This window comes from Amblyomma americanum, chromosome 1 (genome assembly GCF_052857255.1).
Source record: "Amblyomma americanum isolate KBUSLIRL-KWMA chromosome 1, ASM5285725v1, whole genome shotgun sequence".
Taxonomy (NCBI): Eukaryota; Metazoa; Arthropoda; class Arachnida; order Ixodida; family Ixodidae; genus Amblyomma; species Amblyomma americanum.
Window position 1 is genome coordinate 68,422,439 of NC_135497.1, and position 8,488 is coordinate 68,430,926.

Here is an 8,488-nt window from a genome sequence, read left to right on the forward strand (position 1 = left end):
GGGGATATCGGAAGCGGTATAAAGTCTTGCTGATGTAGTGAGCGTGGTGGTCTGAATTTTACGAACGTTATGAGCCTGATAAATAGAGACAGTGTCGGTACGTGGCCTCAGATTCAGAAGCGTCGTATCTAGATCAGTATCCGGGGGTATGCTCCGCTTTTGAGAATCGCTGGAGGCGGCTTAGGAGTGGGCGGCTTGGGAGTTGGTGCACGTGGTCGTACTGTTGGGTCGAGTCAAGACTCGTGGACAGCATGCGCAGTTGAGAGGATCTCAAAGGTGAAGCTGCCCGGTCGGTCGAAGTAGGCATCGCTGGTAGGAGGGTTAGGGGTAGAAGGGGGGTATACGAACTGAGAAGCAGCACCGGAAGATCCGCGTATGGAGGCGGCTTTCTATGCTACAGTGTGACTGTGTAGAGACGGCGAGTGATGGGCAGCTTGAGCGCTCCTGCGTGCAAGGTGAAGAATCTGACATCTTGCGGGGAATGGGTGCGATATGGAAGTTGGACACGTGTGGGAGGCCAAGGACCTGAAGGTCTACAAGCATGGGTCGGATGTGAGCCTGAAAGAGGATCCATAAGCATTGCAATGTGGAAGTTTACAACATGGTGATGTAAGCGATATTGGACGGCAATTTTTTAGTAATGCGCGGTCGCCTTTCTTTTCTATTGGCACAACCTTGGCTAACTTCCAGTCGCTCGGTAATTGTCATTGAAGTAATACGAAATATAATAACTATAAACCTTACAACAGATTCAGCATATCGCTTCAGAAACACGTTAGGAAGGTTGTCGGGACCACATGATGATTTAGGTTTTAAATTTAGTAACATAGAAACAACGCCAGGGTATTAAATAAAATTTACATCACAGGGAAGAAACACTGCGTCACTGGATGGACAAACACCGGAATTTGTGAACACACTGTGAAAGTATTTATTGAAGTGGTGCGCAATATCCCCGTCATTGGTAACTACAGAACCATGAATCAAAATTTGCGACACCGTTTTTTTTTTCGCTTATATAATTCCAAAATTTTTTGCTTCCTCTACAATGAAATTAGGCAGCACTGTATTAAAATAATGTTCTTTCGAAGAGTGTACTGCCCGTGCAAGGTCTTCTTTTAAATCTCTTAAATAACATAAATGCAAGCGCCGTTTCTTTAACTTTTTATCTTTCGTTTTAAGCGGATTATTTCACGCGTCATCCACGGCGTTTTTCTGCTAACAAGTTTACATTTGGTCCGAACAAACTTATCTGTACAATAGTGGCACGTATTTTTAAAACGGGGCCAAAGCGTGTTCAAATCAGGATCATTAAAATCGATAAGGCATGCTTTGAAATGATCTATATTGGATGCATCATCTGCACGTGAGTAGTCTTTGAAAGAAGAATGATTCAGTGTTATTAGATTGAGTACAAGTGACAACGAGTAAGCGAACACTGACAAGCAGGTGGTCAGAGATGCCTTCCACAACTTCAAGAGTGCATTCAGGTAATCCTCTAGGCAAAAATACCAAATCATTACAGATATGCTAGTTACTTGCACACGCGTTGGTTTCTGAACTACTTTAATTAGGTATTTTGTTAACGTCATGTTAAGTACTGTTTAAAATATTGTTGTTGTGAGAAGGTATTCAGCACGCTCCCAATCAACGCCCGCCAGGTTTAGGTGACCAATAAGTAGCAGTTTGCTCCTTTGGAACCGACACATGTGCTCTTCCAGTTTGAAGAGATAATCAGCTGAGTGATCAGGAGGTCTGTAAAGCAAATAAGGCACGGCTGCTTTTGCGCAGCTCATCAGTTATATCTAAAGCAGACAACAATGTCACTCGTAGATATTCTGTCGTTTGCTGTGAAGCAAATAGGAGCATGTGTCGATGTTGGTGGTTGTGCTCTGTTTTATCGAGTGGATGTAGGAAGTCCTGGATGTCCTGCCCGAAGAAATCGATGAATACTGAGTCAAACTGTTGAGAAGCAAAAGTGTATATCACGACGAAAAGCAACTCAGAGCGCTCCGACTGACGTCACATTAGGGAAAAGTACCTGAATCTTTGGCGAGGTCACTCGCATCCTTTCCGCAGGGTTTTTTGTGTTCAGTGCATCCAGAAGATTGTTCATTTTTCTCGCGAAGACCTCTGTTCCCTCCGTGTGAACGAGTCTTTCAACACCTTCTGCCCTGTAGACCTGCAGGCCAATAGCAGTACTCCGACCGAAGAGCTGCAGGGAAAGTATGTGTTTGATGACACTATTTCCAACACTGAACGCGTTGAAAATTATAATTCTTGCTGTAGTTCCCCTCGTAGCTGTCCTGCACAGCAAGCCGCACGTTCATTCTCTGCAGGTTCGTCGGTTGCACATGAGCTGCCGTCAGTTTATAGACGACCTTTAGGTGTTTCTTCCTCTCCGTCTCGAAGAGCAGTTGTTAGTGACTGAAGTACTGTAATCTCCAACCTGGAAGTATATTTGAAGAAATAAGTCGCAAATGCAGATTTTATCCTCATTACCTTAAAAGAGCAGTGACCCCAAACTTTATTCTTGAGTTACTTGTTTGGTATGATGTGCTACATATGCTGCACATTAGAAAACATGGACAGCCGCGTGGATTGCGCCATCAAGATGCTGTTTCGGTTTTCATTTTGAACAGCTGAACGACGGCTGTGACGTAACAGACGCGTTGAGGTAGAGGCATAGAAACACTGTAGTATGGTTGCTATACTTCGTCTATTAATTCACGTAAACTTTTACGCAAGCCTGCTCAAGAGATGGAATACCCAAAAATGAACAAGCAACGATTATAGTGCAGTTTTTTTCATTGCTCACGTGACCTCAAATCGTCTGCTTGTTCGGCTGTTGAAACCGAAACAGCATGACAGAAAAAAAGATCAATCGCAGCTATTGAGCTGGCGTAGGTGAATGCCATGTCATGGCTGATGAATACTGTCTTGCGGACCATTCCGAATAAAAAACATTCAACCAAAAAGAAATGGTGTCTCTGCTTCAGTTGCCGTATTATTATTGAAAGTGTGTTACTTCATGCATACGTGGCCATATCTGTGCTTGAGTAGATGGTTCCGCACACATTTGATGACGTGAGGAATGTCACACATAAAATGAAGGTACTTCCCCTCAGGTACACAAGGATGTTGAGTCTTGTGACAAGGGGATGCAATGTTGCCACTGATTCTCATGTGCTGCCACATTGAACGATTATTTTCAGCACATCGCTGACCACCGATATGACAGTCGCTCCATACTTGTGTAGTTCGATAACTACCTCCAACACAAGTTGCGCCAAAATGTTTCCAGGTGCAGCTCCTTTCGTGGCGAAGGTCGCTATAGGTATAGGTTGCACCCAGTTTTCAAGCACAAGCACAAACATAAATAGCAAGAGCATGGCCCGCAAGCTCTTTGCTTCCTTCTGAAATGTCACCGTAATCGACAGAGCCGTTAATCTTATACGTCGACTTGCATAAATTGTACGCCTGGCACAGTTTTATTTCATCTAATATCAGAGTGCGAAATCCCTGCCCACACATTCTTCCACCTAACTGCTTTTCTATTGCTTCCAAAGAAATGGAGTTGAACCCAAACTTTCAAGGTATGCCTTTAGGGACTTGAGTGAGACGACTCATAGAGGGCAGAGGCATCATCTTCATGTCATAAATAAGCCTGTAAGCTCGTGATTTCAGCTGTTTTAATATTGCTTTTCTGTGCTTAAAATTCACAGATATCTGAGAGTCCACACTCCTCTTAGTGAGAGTCCTCAGTGGTGCCGCGGTTAAGCGCTGCGCCACTGCTTAGGGATGGCAAGTGCTGCCACCGGTGGGACTTGTGCGATCAAGGTTGCTCTTTCCAAGGAACCTCGCGCGACCGATCGTTAATATAACCTGCACCTGCCAGGTTGCGTGAGGACGCCATCCTTTATGGGTTTCTTCGAGTGTCAACACGCGCACACTGAGGGGCGCCGCCGCTGTGGCTCAGTGGTTATGGCACTCGGCTGCTGACCCGAAAGACCCGGGTTCGGTTCCGGCCGTGGCGGTCGCATTTCGATGGAAGCGAACTGCTAGAGGCCCGTGTACTGTGAGATATCAGTGCACGTTGAAGATACCCAGGTGGTCGAAATTTTCGCAGCGCTTCATTACGGCGTCCCTCATAGCCTGAGTCGCTTTGGGATGTTAAAAATCTCACAAAACACATACCAAACACAAACAGACGGCTTTACACTGAATGGGGCTAGTAGGGCTTACACCACAAAAACGTGAGCAGCCACTTTTACGTTTTACAATGGCTCCGTAAACGAGAAAAATGCTTAGCGTTATACTGGCTCGCTTAGTCCACACGATATATTCAATGAAACCCACAAACGGCTCACTTTTAAGTCCGCGTCAAATGTATTAGAAAAACTCGCCATAAAAAACGGCACGGAACAATCTGTGACACTGCTTTGGCTTGGAAAATGTCAACAGGAGTGAAGGAAGGTAAACTCAGAAGGTAAACGCACAGCCAGAATTCGCGAGCCACCCTTAATTGAAGCATATCCTTCTCCTTCTTTCTTCCTTTCGTTCCTTTTACAGTCTGCTTTATGTGTGCAAACCTACAATACTGACATAAAGGAAATTTAATCGCATAGCCTCATGTCCGGTTGCGCGAGCATAATAATGTATCGCTACACGACTACGGTCACACGTTCAACCCTTCAACTACTCGGAACTTCCTTCGACTAGAGTTAGTGAGCGGTGTTTCAATTTTTCCTTCCGTTCCAATGTGAACCCATGATCGCACCTTTTTGCAGACAGGAAACAGGCAACAGAGAAGCTTACACGTTATTGCTGATTAGGATGACACGGCTGTCGTCGTTGAACAGCACTCCGATGCTGTTGTCGCATAGCTGGTAGGCGATCCCGTATTTCTCCGTGTAGTCCATCCACTTGCTAATCCAGAAGACTGGCGTCGAGGCCGGGTCCCCGCACTTCCTCGGGTGAACACAGTGCGGTGCAAAGGTGCGAGATCAACCAGTGCTCATTCAATTCTTTGATCTGTAGCCTTTGAGAGCGCTGCTTTCAGTGCCACGACATCGCTATGTTTTTCTCCCACGCGGCAGTTGCTCCGCAAGCTTTCCTCTTCAATTTCTGCAGCTTCTGGCACCTTCTTAGGGGCTGCCGTTTTCTTCCTTGCGCGCACCTGCCTTTGCAAACGCAAGCAACGCGCACAGATTAGCTGCTTCGAAAAAAAACAACTAGTGTTTGTGATGAACAGCTTCCGACTTCGTCGGCGGTCCATCGAGGTATGCATTTTTCTCCTGCACATATATTGAAGCCATCTGTTTCGATCAAAATGTCTTCAAGGCCAGTGACAGAAGCTACAGATTTAAACAGCTGCTTGTGCAGCTTGTTGTAGCCGTTCACGAAGCAGCTACCATCTTCTTCAACGACAACAGCCTTGGGAATCACTAGACGGCTTGCCGCTAGCTTTCTGCAGTGGAAAACTGCGCACACCTTCTCAGTTATTTCGTCCAGTATAATTTAATGTTGCCAGTCCGTAGCTGGTAGAGTCGCAGTCGCCAGGTCACCAGTCGTCAGTGCAGTCGACGTAGCAATGGTTTCCGCCGAGCGGGAAAGAGGCTCATTCGGGATGACTGCCGCTACGCAAGGCTCGCCTGAGGAGGACGTACTGTTACTGCAATGATCTTCACACTTATCAGTCTGCATGACAGCACGCGTGTTTGGTGACTTTCGCTTGTATTTCGCAATGTTTTTCTTTGAGAATCGGTCTGGAAGGCCTGGAAAGAGTCGAGGGACGGCACCGGGCGCTAGCGCCAAGTTCCCACGGGAAATTCGGACCTCTTGCCGGTTCACAATGTGCTTGTACTCCTTGATAACATATTCATGCTCAAAATGACGCTCAAAGACCTTACGGCTCCCACTTTTTAAATGCGCTTTCATCGCGAGGGGGTTTGAAAAAATGATGACCGGTGGCATCGTTTCTGTTGCCACTTGTGCAGCCGGACGCAAAGCAGGATGGCATGTTTACCTCTCGTTTGAAATCACCAAGTGCACATAATTCACCACAAACTCGGAAAACCAGCTCTAAAATCTGGCTAGCCTGTCGTAACTGCAGCGAGCAAAACTCCCGTGACAGGAGACGACGTAGAAAAGCTCGACTGCAGCGCCAATAGTTCCCGCGACCGCCACTTTAGCCACCTCCCGAGCGGAGCTCCGAAACTGAAACTGTCTAAGAACGTTGGTTGATCTAGAGGCAGAGGGCTTGCGCTCGAGTTCCGTCCGGTTGGAATTCAGTCGCAGCGTCGGTGTGTTCGCTCGGCGACTGACCAATGGAGAGCGCCGGCGTGCCATTTTCCTTCCTCCATGCTTCGTGTTACGTCGGGTCACGTGGCAGCTGTCACCGCGGCGGAAGCAAAACTGTTTATTCTAATCAAAACATATGCCTTGCATCTAAAATTGCCATGGTTATAACATTAACACATTCGGTGTAGCATTTCTTTCGCGTATAATCATGGGCTGCCTATGCGAACATCAAGCAACCTTGCGTGCCCCTCCGACCGAATTCGCCGAGTGCGCGTTTCATGTGAGCGACAAAAATCGCACTGCGGCGTCGAGGTATGTGAAACGGGTTTAAGGTGCGCCCGTTGCGTACACGAACCTTTTGCGGACGCACAACTTATCCAGTGATTCTAAAACTGCCTACTATTTGGTACATAGCGGGCAACGCTTGGGCTTTCGCGATGCTGGCCTCTGTGCGTGTGTGGAAGCTGAACGATAGGCGGAAGAAGTGAAAGAACGCGTAGCGAATCGCAAGCTCTCTGGGGCTCCTAACGGAAGCTCAGGAGGAAACGAGAACCCGCAAAAGGTTCTTCACCTGTGGTTGCTTTCCACTAGCTGATACTAGCTTTCAGCAACCAAAAGTGTGAGATTCATTCCTGAAACGTTTTGAGCACATTGCTGAAGTGCACAATTGGCGAAAAGAATGAAGGACAACGGCACTGGGCATGTGACTAGGTGGTGAGGCGGTGCGCTTTTTGGTCGACTGTCCTCAGTGTGGTAGCTGAGCAGTTTATTAAGAATTGTGATATCCGCCAGTGCTCTTAGTTCGGAAAAAGGTCAGTAGCTGTAGTAAAGTATTGTATTTCAGAGCAGAAATAAAGTGCTCAAAATGAGCTCTCCTACCGTACCAGGCCGAGCTGGTACACGAGAAGCCAGCGAGGTACGCCAAGAAAGGACTGAAGATGAGGGAGAAGAGTAGAGAGGGGATTGGACAGCGGTGGGACAGTAGAAGAGACTGTGTGCAAGATCGGTATATAGGGTTCAGGACAGTTGCGGCAAGATGGGGGATACCGGAAGCGGTATAAAGTCTTGCTGATGTAGTGAGCGTGGTGGTCTGAATTTTACGAACGTTATAAGCCTGATAAATAGAGAGACAGTGTCGGTACGTGGCCTCAGATTCAGAAGCGTCGTATCTAGATCAGTATCCGGGGGTATGCTCCGCTTTTGAGAATCGCTGGAGGCGGCTTAGGAGTGGGCGGCTTGGGAGTTGGTGCACGTGGTCGTACTGTTGGGTCGAGTCAAGACTCGTGGACAGCATGCGCAGTTGAGAGGATCTCAAAGGTGAAGCTGCCCGGTCGGTCGAAGTAGGCATCGCTGGTAGGAGGGTTAGGGGTAAAAGGGGGGTATACGAACTGAGAAGCAGCACCGGAAGATCCGCGTATGGAGGCGGCTTTCTATGCTACAGTGTGACTGTGTAGAGGCGGCGAGTGATGGGAAGCTTGAGCCCTCCTGCGTGCAAGGTGAAGAATCTGACATCTTGCGGGGAATGGGTGCGATATGGAAGTTGGACACATGTGGGAGGCCAAGGACCTGAAGGTCTACAAGCATGGGTCGGATGTGAGCCTGAAAAAGGATCCATAAGCATTGCAATGTGGAAGTTTACAACATGGTGATGTAAGCGATATTGGACGGCAATTTTTTAGTAATGCGCGGTCGCCTTTCTTTTCTATTGGCACAACCCTGGCTAACTTCCAGTCGCTCGGTAATTGTCATTGAAGCAATACGAAATATAATAACTATAAACCTCACAACAGATTCAGCCTATCGCTTCAGAAACACGTTAGGAAGGTTGTCGGGACCACATGATGATTTAGGTTTTAAATTTAGTAACATAGAAACAACGCCAGGGTATTAAATAAAATTTACATCACAGGGAAGAAACACTGCGTCACTGGATGGACAAACACCGGAATTTGTGAACACACTGTGAAAGTAGTCATTCAAGTGGTGCGCAATATCCCCGTCATTGGTAACTACAGAACCATGAATCAAAATTTGCGACACCGTTTTTTTTCGCTTATATAATTCCAAAATTTTTTGCTTCCTCTACAATGAAATTAGGCAGCACTGTATTAAAATAATGTTCTTTCGAAGAGTGTACTGCGCGTGCAAGATCTTCTTTTAAATCCCTTAAATAACATAAATGCAA